This window comes from Lissotriton vulgaris, chromosome 12 (genome assembly GCF_964263255.1).
Source record: "Lissotriton vulgaris chromosome 12, aLisVul1.2, whole genome shotgun sequence".
In the NCBI taxonomy this organism is placed as follows: domain Eukaryota; kingdom Metazoa; phylum Chordata; class Amphibia; order Caudata; family Salamandridae; genus Lissotriton; species Lissotriton vulgaris.
In genome coordinates this window covers 446,830,244-446,853,690 of record NC_141700.1, presented here as the reverse complement: position 1 = coordinate 446,853,690, position 23,447 = coordinate 446,830,244, and the positions used below count along the sequence as shown (strand labels likewise).

The 23,447-nt window shown below is 29.8% G+C and overlaps 13 non-coding genes across 13 annotated transcripts; all 13 read left to right on the top strand.

The window, feature by feature from the left end:
• The first annotated feature begins 380 nt into the window (after window positions 1-380).
• TRNAT-CGU (transfer RNA threonine (anticodon CGU)) lies at window positions 381-453 on the top strand. Its single transcript has one exon. It is a non-coding gene; the product is annotated as a tRNA-Thr (tRNA).
• A 2,981-nt stretch (window positions 454-3,434) lies between these two features.
• TRNAT-CGU (transfer RNA threonine (anticodon CGU)) lies at window positions 3,435-3,507 on the top strand. The gene has a single exon. It is a non-coding gene; the product is annotated as a tRNA-Thr (tRNA).
• Window positions 3,508-5,476: 1,969 nt separating this feature from the next.
• TRNAT-CGU (transfer RNA threonine (anticodon CGU)) lies at window positions 5,477-5,549 on the top strand. The gene has a single exon. It is a non-coding gene; the product is annotated as a tRNA-Thr (tRNA).
• Window positions 5,550-7,513: 1,964 nt separating this feature from the next.
• Window positions 7,514-7,586, top strand: TRNAM-CAU (transfer RNA methionine (anticodon CAU)). The gene has a single exon. It is a non-coding gene; the product is annotated as a tRNA-Met (tRNA).
• A 1,963-nt stretch (window positions 7,587-9,549) lies between these two features.
• On the top strand, window positions 9,550-9,622 carry TRNAT-CGU (transfer RNA threonine (anticodon CGU)). The gene has a single exon. It is a non-coding gene; the product is annotated as a tRNA-Thr (tRNA).
• Window positions 9,623-10,057: 435 nt separating this feature from the next.
• Window positions 10,058-10,131, top strand: TRNAT-AGU (transfer RNA threonine (anticodon AGU)). The gene has a single exon. It is a non-coding gene; the product is annotated as a tRNA-Thr (tRNA).
• A 438-nt stretch (window positions 10,132-10,569) lies between these two features.
• TRNAT-CGU (transfer RNA threonine (anticodon CGU)) lies at window positions 10,570-10,642 on the top strand. Its single transcript has one exon. It is a non-coding gene; the product is annotated as a tRNA-Thr (tRNA).
• A 1,961-nt stretch (window positions 10,643-12,603) lies between these two features.
• TRNAT-CGU (transfer RNA threonine (anticodon CGU)) lies at window positions 12,604-12,676 on the top strand. Its single transcript has one exon. It is a non-coding gene; the product is annotated as a tRNA-Thr (tRNA).
• Window positions 12,677-13,622: 946 nt separating this feature from the next.
• TRNAT-CGU (transfer RNA threonine (anticodon CGU)) lies at window positions 13,623-13,695 on the top strand. The gene has a single exon. It is a non-coding gene; the product is annotated as a tRNA-Thr (tRNA).
• Window positions 13,696-14,640: 945 nt separating this feature from the next.
• Window positions 14,641-14,713, top strand: TRNAT-CGU (transfer RNA threonine (anticodon CGU)). The gene has a single exon. It is a non-coding gene; the product is annotated as a tRNA-Thr (tRNA).
• Window positions 14,714-15,659: 946 nt separating this feature from the next.
• On the top strand, window positions 15,660-15,732 carry TRNAT-CGU (transfer RNA threonine (anticodon CGU)). Its single transcript has one exon. It is a non-coding gene; the product is annotated as a tRNA-Thr (tRNA).
• A 2,983-nt stretch (window positions 15,733-18,715) lies between these two features.
• On the top strand, window positions 18,716-18,788 carry TRNAM-CAU (transfer RNA methionine (anticodon CAU)). The gene has a single exon. It is a non-coding gene; the product is annotated as a tRNA-Met (tRNA).
• A 1,967-nt stretch (window positions 18,789-20,755) lies between these two features.
• TRNAT-CGU (transfer RNA threonine (anticodon CGU)) lies at window positions 20,756-20,828 on the top strand. Its single transcript has one exon. It is a non-coding gene; the product is annotated as a tRNA-Thr (tRNA).
• The last annotated feature ends 2,619 nt before the right edge of the window (window positions 20,829-23,447 follow it).

Here is a 23,447-nt window from a genome sequence, read left to right as displayed (position 1 = left end):
AAAATATAAAAGTCTGATTCATCTTACTGTTGAACAGATCATCTTAAACCTTATAAAAACCCAAGTATTTTCAAGATTATAGAATGATTACTGTTATTGCAAAATGAAAAAAATACATATCTATGAGAAAGACGTAGATGAAATTTCTACCTAGATTGGAGCAATAGTAATACCTTTATGAAAAAAAATTGTAAAGAATTCAAGAAATGAAATTGAGTTTTATAAGAGTACCTGTTTATTAAAACATATTAATCCTTGCGTAGTGATTGAGTATCTTTTCGTGTTTAAGATTACAATACATATAAAGAAGAATTTATAGCAGAAAACACATTTTCATCTTCAACAATAAATGATTTATGCATTTTTTCACTATTACCGTTGGTGCTGTGGCTTAGTGGTTAAAGCTCCTGTCTCGTAAACATGAAATCCTGAGTTCAAATCTCAGCAGCACCTAATTGTTTTCTCCATGCTTTCCAAATAATTTTCATCAAACAAGTGTTGAATACAATTTAAGAATAAACATCTGGTTCTATGAACTTTAGAATAAGTTATCTTAAAAATTAAATAAAATGCTTAGTATTGTGAAGATTTTTGTAGGAATGCATTGACTGAAATAGGGAAAAGAAAATGACAAAGAACAAGATAGAGGTGAATGATCACTCTATTTTTGAATTCAACTAATCCATTCTTCAGCAAGGTATATTTTAAAATGATATGAATAGGGTAAAATTCAAATTAGAGAGGTGTTTTTGAATAAGTGAAGAGTCTTCATTCATCTTAAGTGTTTGAGTAGAGAAGTGTGTGAACTTAGAAAAGAATATGAAACTGAAAAAGCAATATTCTCTTGAACACCATAAAGAAAATTTTTCAAAATTAAGAATCAAGTGGGTGCTGTGGCTTAGCTCGTTAAAGCACCTGTCTAGTAAACAGGAGATCCTGAGTTCAACTCTCAGCAGTGTCTTGCTTTTCTCATTGTTATTTAACAAATCATTTTCATTTGGTCTTATTCCGATACAATTAAAATATAAAAGTCTGATTCATCTTACTGTTGAACAGATCATCTTAAACCTTATAAAAACCCAAGTATTTTCAAGATTATAGAATGATTACTGTTTTTGCAAAATGAAAAAAATACATATCTATGAGAAAGACGTAGATGAAATTTCTACCTAGATTGGAGCAATAGTAATACCTTTATGAAAAAAAAATTGTAAAGAATTCAAGAAATGAAATTGAGTTTTATAAGAGTACCTGTTTATTAAAACATATTAATCCTTGCGTAGTGATTGACTATCTTTTCGTGTTTAAGATTACAATACATATAAAGAAGAATTTATAGCAGAAAAAACATTTTCATCATCAACAATAAATTATTGATGCATTTTTTACTATTAACGTTGGTGCTGTGGCTTAGTGGTTAAAACACCTGTCTCGTAAACAGGAAATCCTGAGTTCAAATCTCAGCAGCACCTAACTGTTTACTCCATGCTTTCCGAATAATTTTCATCAAACACATGTTGAATACAATTTAAGAATAAACATCTGGTTCTATGAACTTTAGAATAAGTTATCTTAAAAATTAAATAAAATGATTGGTATTGTGAAGATTTTTGTAGGAATGCATTGACTGAAATAGAGAAAAGAAAATGACAAAGAACAAGATAGAGGTGAATGATCACTCTATTGCTGAATTCAACTAATCCATTCTTCAGCAAGGTATATTTTAAAATGATATGAATAGGGTAAACTTCAAATTAGAGAGGTGTTTTTGAATAAGTGAAGAGTCTTCATTCATCTTAAGTGTTTGAGTAGAGAAGTGTGTGAACTTAGAAAAGAATATGAAAGTGAAAAAGCAATATTCTCTTGAACACCATAAAGAATATTTTTCAAAATTAAGAATCAAGTGGGTGCTGTGGCTTAGCTCGTTAAAGCACCTGTCTAGTAAACAGGAGATCCTGAGTTCAACTCTCAGCAGTGCCTTGCTTTTCTCATTTTTATATGACAAATCATTTTCATTAGGTCTTATTCCGATACAATTCAAATATAAAAGTCTGATTCATCTTACTGTTGAACAGATCATCTTAAACCTTATAAAAAGCCAAGAATTTTCAAGATTATAGAATGAATACAGTTATTGCAAAATGAAAAAATACATATCTATGAGAAAGAAGTAGATGAAATTTCTACCTAGATTTGAGCAATATTAATACCTTCATGAAAAAAATTGTAAAGAATTCAAGAAATGAAATTGGGTTTTATAAGAGTACCTGGTTATTAAAACATATTAATCCTTGCGTAGTGATTGAGTACCTTTTCGTGTTTAAGATTACAATACATATAAAGAAGAATTTATAGCAGAAAACACATTTTCATCATCAACAATAAATTATTTATGCATTTTTTACTATTAACGTTGGTGCTGTGGCTTAGTGTTTAAAACGCCTGTCTCGTAAACAGGAAATCCTGAGTTCAAATCTCAGCAGCACCTAACTGTTTTCTCCATGCTTTCCGAATAATTTTCATCAAACACATGTTGAATACAATTTAAGAATAAACATCTGGTTCTATGAACTTTAGAATAAGTTATCTTAAAAATAAAATAAAATGATTGGTATTGTGAAGATTTTTGTAGGAATGCATTGACTGAAATAGGGAAAAGAAAATGACAAAGAACAAGATAGAGGTGAATGATCACTCTATTGTTGAATTCAACTAATCCATTCTTCAGCAAGGTATAGTTTAAAATGATAAGAATAGGGTAAACTTCAAATTAGAGAGGTGTTTTTGAATAAATGAAGAGTCTTCATTCATCTTAAGTGTTTGAGTAGAGAAGTGTGTGAACTTAGAAAAGAATATGAAAGTGAAAAAGCAATCTTCTCTTGAACACCATAAAGAAAAGTGTTTCAAAGCTAAGAAACAAATGGGTGCTGTGGCTTAGCTGCTTGAAGTGCCTGCCTAGTAAACGGGAGATCCTGAGTTCAACTCTTAGCAGCGCCTTGCTTTTCTCATTGTTATATAACACATCATTTTCATTAGGTCTTATTCCGATACAATTTAATTATAAAAGTCTGATTCATCTTACTGCTAAAAAGATCATCTTAAACCTTATAAAAACCCAAGTATTTTCAAGATTATAGAATGAATACTGTTATTGCAAAATGAAAAAAACTACATATCTATGAGAAAGACGTAGATGAAATTTCTACCTAGATTTGAGCAATATTAATACCTTCATGAATAAAATTGTAAAGAATTCAAGAAATGAAATTCGGTTTTATAAGAGTACCTGCTTATTAAAACATATTAATCCTTGCGTAGTGATTGAGTATCTTTTCGTGTTTAAGATTACAATACATATAAACAAGAATTTATAGCAGAAAACACATTTTCATCATCAACAATAAATTATTTATGCATTTTCTACTATTAACGTTGGTGCTGTGGCTTAGTGGTTAAAGCGCCTGTCTCGTAAACAGGAAATCCTGAGTTCAAATCTCAGCAGCACCTAACTGTTTTCTCCATGCTTTCCGAATAATTTTCATCAAACACATGTTGAATACAATTTAAGAATAAACATCTGGTTCTATGAACTTTAGAATAAGTTATCTTAACAATTAAATAAAATGATTGGTATTGTGAAGATTTTTGTAGGAATGCATTGACTGAAATAGGGAAAAGAAAATGACAAAGAACAAGATAGAGGTGAATGATCACTCTATTGTTGAATTCAACTAATCCATTCTTTAGCAAGGTATATTTTAAAATGATATGAATAGGGTAAACTTCAAATTAGATAGGTGTTTTTGAATAAGTGAAGAGTCTTCATTCATCTTAAGTGTTTGAGTAGAGAAGTGTGTGAACTTAGAAAAGAATATGAAAGTGAAAAAGCAATATTCTCTTGAACACCATAAAGGAAAGTGTTTCAAAATTAAGAATCAAGTGGGTGCTGTGGCTTAGCTGGTTAAAGCGCCTGTCTAGTAAACAGGAGATCCTGAGTTAAACTCTCAGCAGTGCCTTGCTTTGCTCATTGTAATATAACAAATCATTTTCATTAGGTCTTATTCCAATACAATTAAAATATAAAAGTCTGATTCATCTTACTGTTGAACAGATCATCTTAAACCTTATAAAAACCCAAGTATTTTCAAGATTATAGAATGAATACTGTTATTGCAAAATGAAAAAAACTACATATCTATGAGAAAAACGTAGATGAAATTTCAACCTAGATTTGAGCAATATTAATACCTTCATGAATAAAATTGTAAAGAATTCAAGAAATGAAATTGAGTTTTATAAGAGTACCTGTTTATTAAAACATATTAATCCTTGCATAGTGATTGAGTATCTTTTCGTGTTTAAGATTACAATACATATAAAGAAGAATTTATAGCAGAAAACACATTTTCATCATCAACAATAAATGATGTATGCATTTTTTTACTATTACTGTTGGTGCTGTGGCATAGTGGTTAAAGCTCTTGTCTCGTAAACAGGAAATCCTGAGTTCAAATCTCAGCAGCACCTAATTGTTTTCTCCATGCTATCCAAATAATTTTCATCAAACAAGTATTGAATACAATTTAAGAATAAACATCTGGTTCTATGAACTTTAGAATAAGTTATCTTAAAAATTAAAGAAAATGCTTGGTATTGTGAAGATTTTTGTAGGAATGCATTGACTGAAATAGGGAATAGAAAATGACAAAGAACAAGATAGAGGTGAATGATCACTCTATTGTTGAATTCAACTATCCCATTCTTTAGCAAGGTATATTTTAAAATGATATGAATAGGGTAAACTTCAAATTAGAGAGGTGTTTTTGAATAAGTGAAGAGTCTTCATTCATCTTAAGTGTTTGAGTAGAGAAGTGTGTGCACTTAGAAAAGAATATGAAAGTGAAAAAGCAATATTCTCTTCAACACCATAAAGAAAAGTGTTTCAAATTTAAGAATCAAGTGGGTGTTGTGGCTTAGCTGGCTAAAGTGCCTGTCTAGTAAACAGGAGATCCTGAGTTCAACTCTCAGCAGTATCTTGCTTTTCTCATTGTTATTTAACAAATCATTTTCATTAGGTCTTATTCCGATACAATTAAAATATTAAAAGTCTGATTCATCTTACTGTTGAACAGATCATCTTAAACCTTATAAAAACCCAAGTATTTTCAAGATCATAGAATGAATACTGTTATTGCAAAATTAAAAAAAACTACATATCTATGAGAAAGACGTAGATAAAATTTCTACCTAGATTTGAGCAATATTAATACCTTCATGAAACAAAATTGTAAAGAATTCAAGAAATGAAATTGGGTTTTATAAGAGTACCTGTTTATTAAAACATATTAATCCTTGCGTAGTGATTGAGTATCTTTTCGTGTTTAAGATTACAATACATATAAAGAAGAATTTATGGCAGAAAACACATTTTCATCATCAACAATAAATTATTTATGCATTTTTGACTATTAACGTTGGTGCTGTGGCTTAGTGGTTAAAGCGCCTGTCTCGTAAACAGGAAATCCTGAGTTCAAATCTCAGCAGCACCTAACTGTTTTCTCCATGCTTTCTGAATAATTTTCATCAAACAAGTGTTGAATACAATTTAAGAATAAACATCTGGTTCTATACACTTTAGAATACGTTATCTTAAAAATTAAATAAAATGATTGGTATTGTGAAGATTTTTGTAGGAATGCATTGACTGAAATAGGGAAAAGAAAATGAGAAAGAACAAGATAGAGGTGAATGATCACTCTATTGTTGAATTCAAGTAATCCATTCTTCAGCAAGGTATATTTTAAAATGATATGAATAGGGTAAACTTCAAATTAGAGAGGTGTTTTTGAATAAATGAAGAGTCTTCATTCATCTTAAGTGTTTGAGTAGAGAAGTGTGTGAACTTAGAAAAGAATATGAAAGTGAAAAAGCAATATTCTCTTGAACACCATGAAGAAAAGTGTTTCAAAATTAAGACTCAAGTGGGTGCTGTGGCTTAGCTGGTTAAAGCCCCTGTCTAGTTAACAGGACATCCTGAGTTCAACACTCAGCAGCGCCTTGCTTTTCTCTTTGTTATATAACAAATCATTTTCATTAGGTCTTATTCCGATACAATTAAAATATTAAAAGTCTGATTCATCTTACTGTTGAACAGATCATCTTAAACCTTATAAAAACCCAAGTATTTTCAAGATTATAGAATGAATACTGTTATTGCAAAATGAAAAAAACGACATATCTATGAGAAAGACGTAGATGAAATTTCTACCTAGATTTGAGCAATATTAATATCTTCATGCAAATAATTGTAAAGAATTCAAGAAATGAAATTAGGTTTTATAAGAGTACCTGTTTATTAAAACATATTAATCCTTGCATAGTGATTGAGTATCTTTTCCTGTTTAAGATTACAATACATATAAAGAAGAATTTATAGCAGAAAACACATTTTCATCATCAACAATAAATTAATTATGCATTTTTTACTATTAACGTTGGTGCTGTGGCTTGGTGGTTAAAGCGACTGTCTCGTAAACAGGAAATCCTGAGTTAAAATCTCAGCAGCACCTAACTGTTTTCTCCATGCTTTATGAATAATTTTCATCAAACAAGTGTTGAATACAATTTAAGAATAAACATCTGGTTCTATGAACTTTAGAATAAGTTATCTTAAATATTAAATAAAATGCTTGGTATTGTGAAGATTTTTGTAGGAATGCATTGACTGAAATAGGGAAAAGAAAATGACAAAGAACAAGATAGAGGTGAATGATCACTCTATTGTTGAATTCAACTAATCCATTCTTTAGCAAGGTATATTTTAAAATGATATGAATAGGGTAAACTTCAAATTAGAGAGGTGTTTTTGAATAAGTGAAGGGTCTTTATTTATCTTGTGTTTGAGTAGAGAAGTGTGTGAACTTAGAAAAGAATATGAAAGTGAAAAAGCAATATTCTCTTGAACACCATAAAGAAAATTGTTTCAAAATTAAGAATCAAGTTGGTGCTGTGGCTTAGCTCGTTAAAGCACCTGTCTAGTAAACAGGAGATCCTGAGTTCAACTCTCAGCAGTGTCTTGCTTTTCTCATTGTTATTTAACAAATCATTTTCATTTGTTCTTATTCCGATACAATTAAAATATAAAAGTCTGATTCATCTTACTGTTGAACAGATCATCTTAAACCTTATAAAAACCCAAGTATTTTCAAGATTATAGAATGATTACTGTTATTGCAAAATGAAAAAAATACATATCTATGAGAAAGACGTAGATGAAATTTCTACCTAGATTGGAGCAATAGTAATACCTTTATGAAAAAAAATTGTAAAGAATTCAAGAAATGAAATTGAGTTTTATAAGAGTACCTGTTTATTAAAACATATTAATCCTTGCGTAGTGATTGTGTATCTTTTCGTGTTTAAGATTACAACACATATAAAGAAGAATTTATAGCAGGAAACACATTTTCATCATCAACAATAAATTATTCATGCATTTTTTACTGTTAAAGTTGGCGCTGTGGCTTAGTGGTTAAAGCGCCTGTCTCATAAACAGGAAATCCTGAGTTCAAATCTCAGCAGCACCTAACTGTTTTCTCCATGCTTTCCGAATAATTTTCATCAAACAAGTGTTGAATACAATTTAAGAATAAACATCTGGTTCTATGAACTTTAGAATAAGTTATCTTAAAAATTAAATAAAATGCTTGGTATTGTGAAGATGTTTGTAGGAATGCATTGACTGAAATAGGGAAAAGAAAATGACAAAGAACAAGATAGAGGTGAATGATCACTCTATTGTTGAATTCAACTAATCCATTCTTTAGCAAGGTATATTTTAAAATGATATGAATAGGGTAAACTTCAAATTAGAGGGGTGTTTTTGAATAAGTGAAGAGTCTTCATTCATCTTGTGTTTGAGTAGAGAAGTGTGTGAACTTAGAAAAGAATATGAAAGTGAAAAAGCAATATTCTCTTGAACACCATAAAGAAAATTGTTTCAAAATTAAGAATCAAGTGGGTGCTGTGGCTTAGCTCGTTAAAGCACCTGTCTAGTAAACAGGAGATCCTGAGTTCAACTCTCAGCAGTGTCTTGCTTTTCTCATTGTTATTTAACAAATCATTTTCATTTGGTCTTATTCCGATACAATTAAAATATGAAAGTCTGATTCATCTTACTGTTGAACAGATCATCTTAAACCTTATAAAAACCCAAGTATTTTCAAGATTATAGAATGATTACTGTTATTGCAAAATGAAAAAAATACATATTTATGAGAAAGACGTAGATGAAATTTCTACCTAGATTGGAGCAATAGTAATACCTTTATGAAAAAAAATTGTAAAGAATTCAAGAAATGAAATTGAGCTTTATAAGAGTACCTGTTTATTAAAACATATTAATCCTTGCGTAGTGATTGACTATCTTTTTGTGTTTAAGATTACAATACATATAAAGAAGAATTTATAGCAGAAAACACATTTTCATCATCAACAATACATTATTTATGCATTTTTTACTATTAACGTTGGTGCTGTGGCTTAGTGGTTAAAACGCCTGTCTCGTAAACAGGAAATCCTGAGTTCAAATCTCAACAGCACCTAACTGTTTTCTCCATGCTTTCCGAATAATTTTCATCAAACACATGTTGAATACAATTTAAGAATAAACATCTGGTTCTATGAACTTTAGAATAAGTTATCTTAAAAATTAAATAAAATGATTGGTATTGTGAAGATTTTTGTAGGAATGCATTGACTGAAATAGAGAAAAGAAAATGACAAAGAACAAGATAGAGGTGAATGATCACTCTATTGTTGAATTCAACTAATCCATTCTTCAGCAAGGTATATTTTAAAATGATATGAATAGGGTAAAATTCAAATTAGAGAGGTGTTTTTGAATAAGTGAAGAGTCTTCATTCATCTTAAGTGTTTGAGTAGAGAAGTGTGTGAACTTAGAAAAGAATATGAAACTGAAAAAGCAATATTCTCTTTAACACCATAAAGAAAATTTTTCAAAATTAAGAATCAAGTGGGTGCTGTGGCTTAGCTCTTTAAAGCACCTGTCTAGTAACCAGGAGATCCTGAGTTCAACTCTCAGCAGTGTCTTGCTTTTCTCATTGTTATTTAACAAATCATTTTCATTTGGTCTTATTCCGATACAATTAAAATATAAAAGTCTGATTCATCTTACTGTTGAACAGATCATCTTAAACCTTATAAAAACCCAAGTATTTTCAAGATTATAGAATGATTACTGTTTTTGCAAAATGAAAAAAATACATATCTATGAGAAAGACGTAGATGAAATTTCTACCTAGATTGGAGCAATAGTAATACCTTTATGAAAAAAAAATTGTAAAGAATTCAAGAAATGAAATTGAGTTTTATAAGAGTACCTGTTTATTAAAACATATTAATCCTTGCGTAGTGATTGACTATCTTTTCGTGTCTAAGATTACAATACATATAAAGAAGAATTTACAGCAGAAAACACATTTTCATCATCAACAATAAATTATTGATGCATTTTTTACTATTAACGTTGGTGCTGTGGCTTAGTGGTTAAAACGCCTGTCTCGTAAACAGGAAATCCTGAGTTCAAATCTCAGCAGCACCTAACTGTTTTCTCCATGCTTTCCGAATAATTTTCATCAAACACATGTTGAATACAATTTAAGAATAAACATTTGGTTCTATGAACTTTAGAATAAGTTATCTTAAAAATTAAATAAAATGCTTGGTATTGTGAAGATTTTTGTAGGAATGCATTGACTGAAATAGGGAAAAGAAAATGACAAAGAACAAGATAGAGGTGAATGATCACTCTATTGTTGAATTCAACTAATCCATTCTTCAGCAAGGTATATTTTAAAATGATATGAATAGGGTCAACTTCAAATTAGAGAGGTGTTTTTGAATAAGTGAAGAGTCTTCATTCATCTTAAGTGTTTGAGTAGAGAAGTGTGTGAACTTAGAAAAGAATATGAAAGTGAAAAAGCAATATTGCCTTGAACACCATAAAGAAAAGTGTTTCAAAGCTAAGAATCAAGTGGGTGCTGTGGCTTAGCTGGTTAAAGTGCCTGTCTAGTAAACAGGAGATCCTGAGTTCAACTCTCAGCAGTATCTTGCTTTTCTCATTGATATTTAACAAATCATTTTCATTAGGTCTTATTCCGATACAATTAAAATATTAAAAGTCTGATTCATCTTACTGTTGAACAGATCATCTTAAACCTTATAAAAACCCAAGTATTTTCAAGATTATAGAATGATTACTGTTATTGCAAAATGAAAAAAATACATATCTATGAGAAAGACGTAGATGAAATTTCTACCTAGATTGGAGCAATAGTAATACCTTTATGAAAAAAAATTGTAAAGAATTCAAGAAATGAAATTCAGCTTTATAAGAGTACCTGTTTATTAAAACATATTAATCCTTGCGTAGTGATTGACTATCTTTTCGTGTTTAAGATTACAATACATATAAAGAAGAATTTATAGCAGAAAACACATTTTCATCATCAACAATAAATTATTTATGCATTTTTTACTATTAACGTTGGTGCTGTGGCTTAGTGGTTAAAACGCCTGTCTCGTAAACAGGAAATCCTGAGTTCAAATCTCAGCAGCACCTAACTGTTTTCTCCATGCTTTCCGAATAATTTTCATCAAACACATGTTGAATACAATTTAAGAATAAACATCTGGTTCTATGAACTTTAGAATAAGTTATCTTAAAAATTAAATAAAATGATTGGTATTGTGAAGATTTTTGTAGGAATGCATTGACTGAAATAGAGAAAAGAAAATGACAAAGAACAAGATAGAGGTGAATGATCACTCTATTGTTGAATTCAACTAATCCATTCTTCAGCAAGGTATATTTTAAAATGATATGAATAGGGTAAACTTCAATTTAGAGAGGTGTTTTTGAATAAGTGAAGAGTCTTCATTCATCTTAAGTGTTTGAGTAGAGAAGTATGTGAACTTAGAAAAGAATATGAAAGTGAAAAAGCAATATTCTTTTGAACACCATAAAGAAAATTTTTCAAAATTAAGAATCAAGTGGGTGCTGTGGCTTAGCTCGTTAAAGCACCTGTCTAGTAAACAGGAGATCCTGAGTTCAACTCTCAGCAGTGTCTTGCTTTTCTCATTGTTATTTAACAAATCATTTTCATTTGGTCTTATTCCGATACAATTAAAATATAAAAGTCTGATTCATCTTACTGTTGAACAGATCATCTTAAACCTTATAACAACCCAAGTATTTTAAAGATTATAGAATGATTACTGTTATTGCAAAATGAAAAAATACATATCTATGAGAAAGACGTAGATGAAATTTCTACCTAGATTGGAGCAATAGTAAGACCTTTATGAAAAAAAATTGTAAAGAATTCAAGAAATGAAATTGAGTTTTATAAGAGTACCTGCTTATTAAAACATATTAATCCTTGCGTAGTGATTGAGTATCTTTTCGTGTTTAAGATTACAATACATATAAAGAAGAATTTATAGCAGAAAACACATTTTCATCATCAACAATAAATGATTTATGCATTTTTTTACTATTACCGTTGGTGCTGTGGCTTAGTGGTTAAAGCTCCTGTCTCGTAAACATGAAATCCTGAGTTAAAATCTCAGCAGCACCTAACTGTGTTCTCCATGCTTTCCAAATAATTTTCATCAAACAAGTGTTGAATACAATTTAAGAATAAACATCTGGTTCTATGAACTTTAGAATAAGTTATCTTAAAAATTAAATAAAATGCTTGGTATTGTGAAGATTTTTGTAGGAATGCATTGACTGAAATAGGGAAAAGAAAATGACAAAGAACAAGATAGAGGTGAATGATCACTCTATTGTTGAATTCAACTAATCCATTCTTTAGCATGGTATATTTTAAAATGATATGAATAGGGTAAACTTCAAATTAGAGAGGTGTTTTTGAATAAGTGAAGAGTCTTCATTCATCTTGTGTTTGAGTAGAGAAGTGTGTGAACTTAGAAAAGAATATGAAAGTGAAAAAGCAATATTCTTTTGAACACCATAAAGAACATTTTTCAAAATTAAGAATCAAGTGGGTGCTGTGGCTTAGCTCGTTAAAGCACCTGTCTAGTAAACAGGAGATCCTGAGTTCAACTCTCAGCAGTGTCTTGCTTTTCTCATTGTTATTTAACAAATCATTTTCATTTGGTCTTATTCCGATACAATTAAAATATAAAAGTCTGATTCATCTTACTGTTGAACAGATCATCTTAAACCTTATAAAAACCCAAGTATTTTAAAGATTATAGAATGATTACTGTTATTGCAAAATGAAAAAAATACATATCTATGAGAAAGACGTAGATGAAATGTCTACCTAGATTGGAGCAATAGTAAGACCTTTATGAAAAAAAATTGTAAAGAATTCAAGAAATGAAATTGAGTTTTATAAGAGTACCTGTTTATTAAAACATATTAATCCTTGCGTAGTGATTGAGTATCTTTTCGTGTTTAAGATTACAATACATATAAAGAAGAATTTATAGCAGAAAACACATTTTCATCATCAACAATAAATGATTTATGCATTTTTTACTATTAACGTTGGTGCTGTGGCTTAGTGGTTAAAACGCCTGTCTCGTAAACAGGAAATCCTGAGTTCAAATCTCAGCAGCACCTAACTGTTTTCTCCATGCTTTCCGAATAATTTTCATCAAACACATGTTGAATACAATTTAAGAATAAACATCTGGTTCTATGAACTTTAGAATAAGTTATCTTAAAAATAAAATAAAATGATTGGTATTGTGAAGATTTTTGTAGGAATGCATTGACTGAAATAGGGAAAAGAAAATGACAAAGAACAAGATAGAGGTGAATGATCACTCTATTGTTGAATTCAACTAATCCATTCTTCAGCAAGGTATATTTTAAAATGATATGAATAGGGTAAACTTCAAATTAGAGAGGTGTTTTTGAATAAGTGAAGAGTCTTCATTCAACTTAAGTGTTTGAGTAGAGAAGTGTGTGAACTTAGAAAAGAATATGAAAGTGAAAAATCAATATTCTCTTGAACACCATAAAGAACATTTTTCAAAATTAAGAATCAAGTGGGTGCTGTGGCTTAGCTCGTTAAAGCACCTGTCTAGTAAACAGGAGATCCTGAGTTCAACTCTCAGCAGTGTCTTGCTTTTCTCATTGTTATTTAACAAATCATTTTCATTTGGTCTTATTCCGATACAATTAAAATATAAAAGTCTGATTCATCTTACTGTTGAACAGATCATCTTAAACCTTATAAAAACCCAAGTATTTTCAAGATTATAGAATGATTACTGTTATTGCAAAATGAAAAAAATACATATCTATGAGAAAGACGTAGATGAAATTTCTACCTAGATTGGAGCAATAGTAATACCTTTATGAAAAAAAATTGTAAAGAATTCAAGAAATGAAATTGAGTTTTATAAGAGTACCTGTTTATTAAAACATATTAATCCTTGCGTAGTGATTGAGTATCTTTTCGTGTTTAAGATTACAATACATATAAAGAAGAATTTATAGCAGAAAACACATTTTCATCTTCAACAATAAAGGATTTATGCATTTTTTCACTATTACCGTTGGTGCTGTGGCTTAGTGGTTAAAGCTCCTGTCTCGTAAACATGAAATCCTGAGTTCAAATCTCAGCAGCACCTAATTGTTTTCTCCATGCTTTCCAAATAATTTTCATCAAACAAGTGTTGAATACAATTTAAGAATAAACATCTGGTTCTATGAACTTTAGAATAAGTTATCTTAAACATTAAATAAAATGCTTAGTATTGTGAAGATTTTTGTAGGAATGCATTGACTGAAATAGGGAAAAGAAAATGACAAAGAACAAGATAGAGGTGAATGATCACTCTATTTTTGAATTCAACTAATCCATTCTTCAGCAAGGTATATTTTAAAATGATATGAATAGGGTAAAATTCAAATTAGAGAGGTGTTTTTGAATAAGTGAAGAGTCTTCATTCATCTTAAGTGTTTGAGTAGAGAAGTGTGTGAACTTAGAAAAGAATATGAAACTGAAAAAGCAATATTCTCTTGAACACCATAAAGAAAATTTTTAAAAATTAAGAATCAAGTGGGTGCTGTGGCTTAGCTCGTTAAAGCACCTGTCTAGTAAACAGGAGATCCTGAGTTCAACTCTCAGCAGTGTCTTGCTTTTCTCATTGTTATTTAACAAATCATTTTAATTTGGTCTTATTCCGATACAATTAAAATATAAAAGTCTGATTCATCTTACTGTTGAACAGATCATATTAAACCTTATAAAAACCCAAGTATTTTCAAGATTATAGAATGATTACTGTTTTTGCAAAATGAAAAAAATACATATCTATGAGAAAGACGTAGATGAAATTTCTACCTAGATTGGAGCAATAGTAATACCTTTATGAAAAAAAATTGTAAAGAATTCAAGAAATGAAATTGAGTTTTATAAGAGTACCTGTTTATTAAAACATATTAATCCTTGCGTAGTGATTGACTATCTTTTCGTGTTTAAGATTACAATACATGTAAAGAAGAATTTATAGCAGAAAAAACATTTTCATCATCAACAATAAATTATTGATGCATTTTTTACTATTAACGTTGGTGCTGTGGCTTAGTGGTTAAAACGCCTGTCTCGTAAACAGGAAATCCTGAGTTCAAATCTCAGCAGCACCTAACTGTTTTCTCCATGCTTTCCGAATAATTTTCATCAAACACATGTTGAATACAATTTAAGAATAAACATCTGGTTCTATGAACTTTAGAATAAGTTATCTTAAAAATTAAATAAAATGATTGGTATTGTGAAGATTTTTGTAGGAATGCATTGACTGAAATAGAGAAAAGAAAATGACAAAGAACAAGATAGAGGTGAATGATCACTCTATTGTTGAATTCAACTAATCCATTCTTCAGCAAGGTATATTTTAAAATGATATGAATAGGATAAACTTCAAATTAGAGAGGTGTTTTTGAATAAGTGAAGAGTCTTCATTCATCTTAAGTGTTTGAGTAGAGAAGTGTGTGAACTTAGAAAAGAATATGAAAGTGAAAAAGCAATATTCTCTTGAACACCATAAAGAAAAGTGTTTCAAAGCTAAGAATCAAATGGGTGCTGTGGCTTAGCTGGTTGAAGTGCCTGCCTAGTAAACGGGAGATCCTGAGTTCAACTCTTAGCAGCGCCTTGCTTTTCTCATTGTTATATAACACATCATTTTCATTAGGTCTTATTCCGATACAATTTAAATATAAAAGTCTGATTCATCTTACTGCTAAAAAGATCATCTTAAACCTTATAAAAACCCAAGTATTTTCAAGATTATAGAATGAATACTGTTATTGCAAAATGAAAAAAACTACATATCTATGAGAAAGACGTAGATGAAATTTCTACCTAGATTTGAGCAATATTAATACCTTCATGAATAAAATTGTAAAGAATTCAAGAAATGAAATTCGGTTTTATAAGAGTACCTGCTTATTAAAACATATTAATCCTTGCGTAGTGATTGAGTATCTTTTCGTGTTTAAGATTACAATACATATAAACAAGAATTTATAGCAGAAAACACATTTTCATCATCAACAATAAATTATTTATGCATTTTCTACTATTAACGTTGGTGCTGTGGCTTAGTGGTTAAAGCGCCTGTCTCGTAAACAGGAAATCCTGAGTTCAAATCTCAGCAGCACCTAACTGTTTTCTCCATGCTTTCCGAATAATTTTCATCAAACACGTTGAATACAATTTAAGAATAAACATCTGGTTCTATGAACTTTAGAATAAGTTATCTTAACAATTAAATAAAATGATTGGTATTGTGAAGATTTTTGTAGGAATGCATTGACTGAAATAGGGAAAAGAAAATGACAAAGAACAAGATAGAGGTGAATGATCACTCTATTGTTGAATTCAACTAATCCATTCTTTAGCAAGGTATATTTTAAAATGATATGAATAGGGTAAACTTCAAATTAGATAGGTGTTTTTGAATAAGTGAAGAGTCTTCATTCATCTTAAGTGTTTGAGTAGAGAAGTGTGTGAACTTAGAAAAGAATATGAAAGTGAAAAAGCAATATTCTCTTGAACACCATAAAGAAAAGTGTTTCAAAATTAAGAATCAAGTGGGTGCTGTGGCTTAGCTGGTTAAAGCGCCTGTCTAGTAAACAGGAGATCCTGAGTTAAACTCTCAGCAGTGCCTTGCTTTGCTCATTGTAATATAACAAATCATTTTCATAAGTTCTTATTCCAATACAATTAAAATATAAAAGTCTGATTCATCTTACTGTTGAACAGATCATCTTAAACCTTATAAAAACCCAAGTATTTTCAAGATTATAGAATGAATACTGTTATTGCAAAATGAAAAAAACTACATATCTATGAGAAAAACGTAGATGAAATTTCTACCTAGATTTGAGCAATATTAATACCTTCATGAATAAAATTGTAAAGAATTCAAGAAATGAAATTGAGTTTTATAAGAGTACCTGTTTATTAAAACATATTAATCCTTGCGTAGTGATTGAGTATCTTTTCGTGTTTAAGATTACAATACATATAAAGAAGAATTTATAGCAGAAAACACATTTTCATCATCAACAATAAATGATGTATGCATTTTTTTACTATTACTGTTGGTGCTGTGGCATAGTGGTTAAAGCTCTTGTCTCGTAAACAGGAAATCCTGAGTTCAAATCTCAGCAGCACCTAATTGTTTTCTCCATGCTATCCAAATAATTTTCATCAAACAAGTATTGAATACAATTTAAGAATAAACATCTGGTTCTATGAACTTTAGAATAAGTTATCTTAAAAATTAAATAAAATGCTTGGTATTGTGAAGATTTTTGTAGGAATGCATTGACTGAAATAGGGAAAAGAAAATGACAAAGAACAAGATAGAGGTGAATGATCACTCTATTGTTGAATTCAACTATCCCATTCTTTAGCAAGGTATATTTTAAAATGATATGAATAGGGTAAACTTCAAATTAGAGAGGTGTTTTTGAATAAGTGAAGAGTCTTCATTCATCTTAAGTGTTTGAGTAGAGAAGTGTGTGAACTTAGAAAAGAATATGAAAGTGAAAAAGCAATATTCTCTTCAACACCATAAAGAAAAGTGTTTCAAATTTAAGAATCAAGTGGGTGTTGTGGCTTAGCTGGCTAAAGTGCCTGTCTAGTAAACAGGAGATCCTGAGTTCAACTCTCAGCAGTATCTTGCTTTTCTCATTGTTATTTAACAAATCATTTTCATTAGGGCTTATTCCGATACAATTAAAATATTAAAAGTCTGATTCATCTTACTGTTGAACAGATCATCTTAAACCTTATAAAAACCCAAGTATTTTCAAGATTATAGAATGAATACTGTTATTGCAAAATGAAAAAAACGACATATCTATGAGAAAGACGTAGATGAAATTTCTACCTAGATTTGAGCAATATTAATATCTTCATGAAAAAAATTGTAAAGAATTCAAGAAATGAAATTAGGTTTTTATAAGAGTACCTGTTTATTAAAACATATTAATCCTTGCATAGTGATTGAGTATCTTTTCCTGTTTAAGATTACAATACATATAAAGAAGAATTTATAGCAGAAAACACATTTTCATCATCAACAATAAATTAATTATGCATTTTTTACTATTAACGTTGGTGCTGTGGCTTGGTGGTTAAAGCGACTGTCTCGTAAACAGGAAATCCTGAGTTAAAATCTCAGCAGCACCTAACTGTTTTCTCCATGCTTTATGAATAATTTTCATCAAACAAGTGTTGAATACAATTTAAGAATAAACATCTGGTTCTATGAACTTTAGAATAAGTTATCTTAAATATTAAATAAAATGCTTGGTATTGTGAAGATTTTTGTAGGAATGCATTGACTGAAATAGGGAAAAGAAAATGACAAAGAACAAGATAGAGGTGAATGATCACTCTATTGTTGAATTCAACTAATCCATTCTTTAGCAAGGTATATTTTAAAATGATATGAATAGGGTAAACTTCAAATTAGAGAGGTGTTTTTGAATAAGTGAAGAGTCTTCATTTATCTTGTGTTTGAGTAGAGAAGTGTGTGAACTTAGAAAAGAATATGAAAGTGAAAAAGCAATATTCTCTTGAACACCATAAAGAAAATTGTTTCAAAATTAAGAATCAAGTTGGTGCTGTGGCTTAGCTCGTTAAAGCACCTGTCTAGTAAACAGGAGATCCTGAGTTCAACTCTCAGCAGTGTCTTGCTTTTCTCATTGTTATTTAACAAATCATTTTCATTTGGTCTTATTCCAATACAATTAAAATATAAAAGTCTGATTCATCTTACTGTTGAACAGATCATCTTAAACCTTATAAAAACCCAAGTATTTTCAAGATTATAGAATGATTACTGTTATTGCAAAATGAAAAAAATACATATCTATGAGAAAGACGTAGATGAAATTTCTACCTAGATTGGAGCAATAGTAATACCTTTATGAAAAAAAATTGTAAAGAATTCAAGAAATGAAATTGAGTTTTATAAGAGTACCTGTTTATTAAAACATATTAATCCTTGCGTAGTGATTGTGTATCTTTTCGTGTTTAAGATTACAACACATATAAAGAAGAATTTATAGCAGGAAACACATTTTCATCATCAACAATAAATTATTCATGCATTTTTTACTGTTAATGTTGGCGCTGTGGCTTAGTGGTTAAAGCGCCTGTCTCATAAACAGGAAATCCTGAGTTCAAATCTCAGCAGCACCTAACTGTTTTCTCCATGCTTTCCGAATAATTTTCATCAAACAAGTGTTGAATACAATTTAAGAATAAACATCTGGTTCTATGAACTTTAGAATAAGTTATCTTAAAAATTAAATAAAATGCTTGGTATTGTGAAGATTTTTGTAGGAATGCATTGACTGAAATAGGGAAAAGAAAATGACAAAGAACAAGATAGAGGTGAATGATCACTCTATTGTTGAATTCAACTAATCCATTCTTCAGCAAGGTATATTTTAAAATGATATGAATAGGGTAAACTTCAAATTAGAGAGGTGTTTTTGAATAAGTGAAGAGTCTTCATTCATCTTAAGTGTTTGAGTAGAGAAGTGTGTGAACTTAGAAAAGAATATGAAAGTGAAAAAGCAATATTCTCTTGAACACCATAAAGAAAAGTGTTTCAAAACTAATAATCAAGTGGGTGCTGTGGCTTAGCTGGTTAAAGCGCCTGTCTAGTAAACAGGAGATCCTGAGGTCAACTCTCAGCAGTATCTTGCTTTTCTCATTGTTATTTAACAAATCATTTTCATTAGGTCTTATTCCGATACAATTAAAATATTAAAAGTCTGATTCATCTTACCGTTGAACAGATCATCTTAAACCTTATAAAAACCCAAGTATTTTCAAGATTATAGAATGAATACTGTTATTGCAAAATGAAAAAAACGACATATCTATGAGAAAGACGTAGATGAAATTTCTACCTAGATTTGAGCAATATTAATACCTTCATGAAAAAAAGTTGTAAAGAATTCAGGAAATGAAATTAGGTTTTATAAGAGTACCTGTTTATTAAAACATATTAATCCTTGCGTAGTGATTGAGTATCTTTTCCTGTTTAAGATTACAATACATATAAAGAAGAATTTATAGCAGAAAACACATTTTCATCATCAACAATAAATTAATTATGCATTTTTTACTATTAACGTTGGTGCTGTGGCTTGTTGGTTAAAGCGACTGTCTCGTAAACAGGAAATCCTGAGTTAAAATCTCAGCAGCACCTAACTGTTTTCTCCATGCTTTCCGAATAATTTTTATCAAACAAGTGTTGAATACAATTTAAGAATAAACATCTGGTTCTATGAACTTTAGAATAAGTTATCTTAAAAATTAAATAAAATGCTTGGTATTGTGAAGATTTTTGTAGGAATGCATTGACTGAAATAGGGAAAAGAAAATGACAAAGAACAAGATAGAGGTGAATGATCACTCTATTGTTGAATTCAACTAATCCATTCTTCAGCAAGGTATAGTTTAAAATGATAAGAATAGGGTAAACTTCAAATTAGAGAGGTGTTTTTGAATAAATGAAGAGTCTTCATTCATCTTAAGTGTTTGAGTAGAGAAGTGTGTGAACTTAGAAAAGAATATGAAAGTGAAAAAGCAATATTCTCTTGAACACCATAAAGAAAAGTGTTTCAAAGCTAAGAATCAAATGGGTGCTGTGGCTTAGCTGGTTGAAGTGCCTGCCTAGTAAACGGGAGATCCTGAGTTCAACTCTTAGCAGCGCCTTGCTTTTCTCATTGTTATATAACACATCATTTTCATTAGGTCTTATTCCGATACAATTTAAATAGAAAAGTCTGATTCATCTTACTGCTAAAAAGATCATCTTAAACCTTATAAAAACCCAAGTATTTTCAAGATTATAGAATGAATACTGTTATTGCAAAATGAAAAAAACTACATATCTATGAGAAAGACGTAGATGAAATTTCTACCTAGATTTGAGCAATATTAATACCTTCATGAATAAAATTGTAAAGAATTCAAGAAATGAAATTCGGTTTTATAAGAGTACCTGCTTATTAAAACATATTAATCCTTGCGTAGTGATTGAGTATCTTTTCGTGTTTAAGATTACAATACATATAAACAAGAATTTATAGCAGAAAACACATTTTCATCATCAACAATAAATTATTTATGCATTTTCTACTATTAACGTTGGTGCTGTGGCTTAGTGGTTAAAGCGCCTGTCTCGTAAACAGGAAATCCTGAGTTCAAATCTCAGCAGCACCTAACTGTTTTCTCCATGCTTTCCGAATAATTTTCATCAAACACGTTGAATACAATTTAAGAATAAACATCTGGTTCTATGAACTTTAGAATAAGTTATCTTAACAATTAAATAAAATGATTGGTATTGTGAAGATTTTTGTAGGAATGCATTGACTGAAATAGGGAAAAGAAAATGACAAAGAACAAGATAGAGGTGAATGATCACTCTATTGTTGAATTCAACTAATCCATTCTTTAGCAAGGTATATTTTAAAATGAAATGAATAGGGTAAACTTCAAATTAGATAGGTGTTTTTGAATAAGTGAAGAGTCTTCATTCATCTTAAGTGTTTGAGTAGAGAAGTGTGTGAACTTAGAAAAGAATATGAAAGTGAAAAAGCAATATTCTCTTGAACACCATAAAGAAAAGTGTTTCAAAATTAAGAATCAAGTGGGTGCTGTGGCTTAGCTGGTTAAAGCGCCTGTCTAGTAAACAGGAGATCCTGAGTTAAACTCTCAGCAGTGCCTTGCTTTGCTCATTGTAATATAACAAATCATTTTCATTAGGTCTTATTCCAATACAATTAAAATATAAAAGTCTGATTCATCTTACTGTTGAACAGATCATCTTAAACCTTATAAAAGCCCAAGTATTTTCAAGATTATAGAATGAATACTGTTATTGCAAAATGAAAAAAACTACATATCTATGAGAAAAACGTAGATGAAATTTCTACCTAGATTTGAGCAATATTAATACCTTCATGAATAAAATTGTAAAGAATTCAAGAAATGAAATTGAGTTTTATAAGAGTACCTGTTTATTAAAACATATTAATCCTTGCGTAGTGATTGAGTATCTTTTCGTGTTTAAGATTACAATACATATAAAGAAGAATTTATAGCAGAAAACACATTTTCATCATCAACAATAAATGATGTATGCATTTTTTTACTATTACTGTTGGTGCTGTGGCATAGTGGTTAAAGCTCTTGTCTCGTAAACAGGAAATCCTGAGTTCAAATCTCAGCAGCACCTAATTGTTTTCTCCATGCTATCCAAATAATTTTCATCAAACAAGTATTGAATACAATTTAAGAATAAACATCTGGTTCTATGAACTTTAGAATAAGTTATCTTAAAAATTAAATAAAATGCTTGGTATTGTGAAGATTTTTGTAGGAATGCATTGACTGAAATAGGGAAAAGAAAATGACAAAGAACAAGATAGAGGTGAATGATCACTCTATTGTTGAATTCAACTATCCCATTCTTTAGCAAGGTATATTTTAAAATGATATGAATAGGGTAAACTTCAAATTAGAGAGGTGTTTTTGAATAAGTGAAGAGTCTTCATTCATCTTAAGTGTTTGAGTAGAGAAGTGTGTGAACTTAGAAAAGAATATGAAAGTGAAAAAGCAATATTCTCTTCAACACCATAAAGAAAAGTGTTTCAAATTTAAGAATCAAGTGGGTGTTGTGGCTTAGCTGGCTAAAGTGCCTGTCTAGTAAACAGGAGATCCTGAGTTCAACTCTCAGCAGTATCTTGCTTTTCTCATTGTTATTTAACAAATCATTTTCATTAGGTCTTATTCCGATACAATTAAAATATTAAAAGTCTGATTCATCTTACTGTTGAACAGATCATCTTAAACCTTATAAAAACCCAAGTATTTTCAAGATTATAGAATGAATACTGTTATTGCAAAATGAAAAAAACGACATATCTATGAGAAAGACGTAGATGAAATTTCTACCTAGATTTGAGCAATATTAATATCTTCATGAAAAAAATTGTAAAGAATTCAAGAAATGAAATTAGGTTTTATAAGAGTACCTGTTTATTAAAACATATTAATCCTTGCATAGTGATTGAGTATCTTTTCCTGTTTAAGATTACAATACATATAAAGAAGAATTTATAGCAGAAAACACATTTTCATCATCAACAATAAATTAATTATGCATTTTTTACTATTAACGTTGGTGCTGTGGCTTGGTGGTTAAAGCGACTGTCTCGTAAACAGGAAATCCTGAGTTAAAATCTCAGCAGCACCTAACTGTTTTCTCCATGCTTTATGAATAATTTTCATCAAACAAGTGTTGAATACAATTTAAGAATAAACATCTGGTTCTATGAACTTTAGAATAAGTTATCTTAAATATTAAATAAAATGCTTGGTATTGTGAAGATTTTTGTAGGAATGCATTGACTGAAATAGGGAAAAGAAAATGACAAAGAACAAGATAGAGGTGAATGATCACTCTATTGTTGAATTCAACTAATCCATTCTTTAGCAAGGTATATTTTAAAATGATATGAATAGGGTAAACTTCAAATTAGAGAGGTGTTTTTGAATAAGTGAAGAGTCTTCATTTATCTTGTGTTTGAGTAGAGAAGTGTGTGAACTTAGAAAAGAATATGAAAGTGAAAAAGCAATATTCTCTTGAACACCATAAAGAAAATTGTTTCAAAATTAAGAATCAAGTTGGTGCTGTGGCTTAGCTCGTTAAAGCACCTGTCTAGTAAACAGGAGATCCTGAGTTCAACTCTCAGCAGTGTCTTGCTTTTCTCATTGTTATTTAACAAATCATTTTCATTTGGTCTTATTCCGATACAATTAAAATATAAAAGTCTG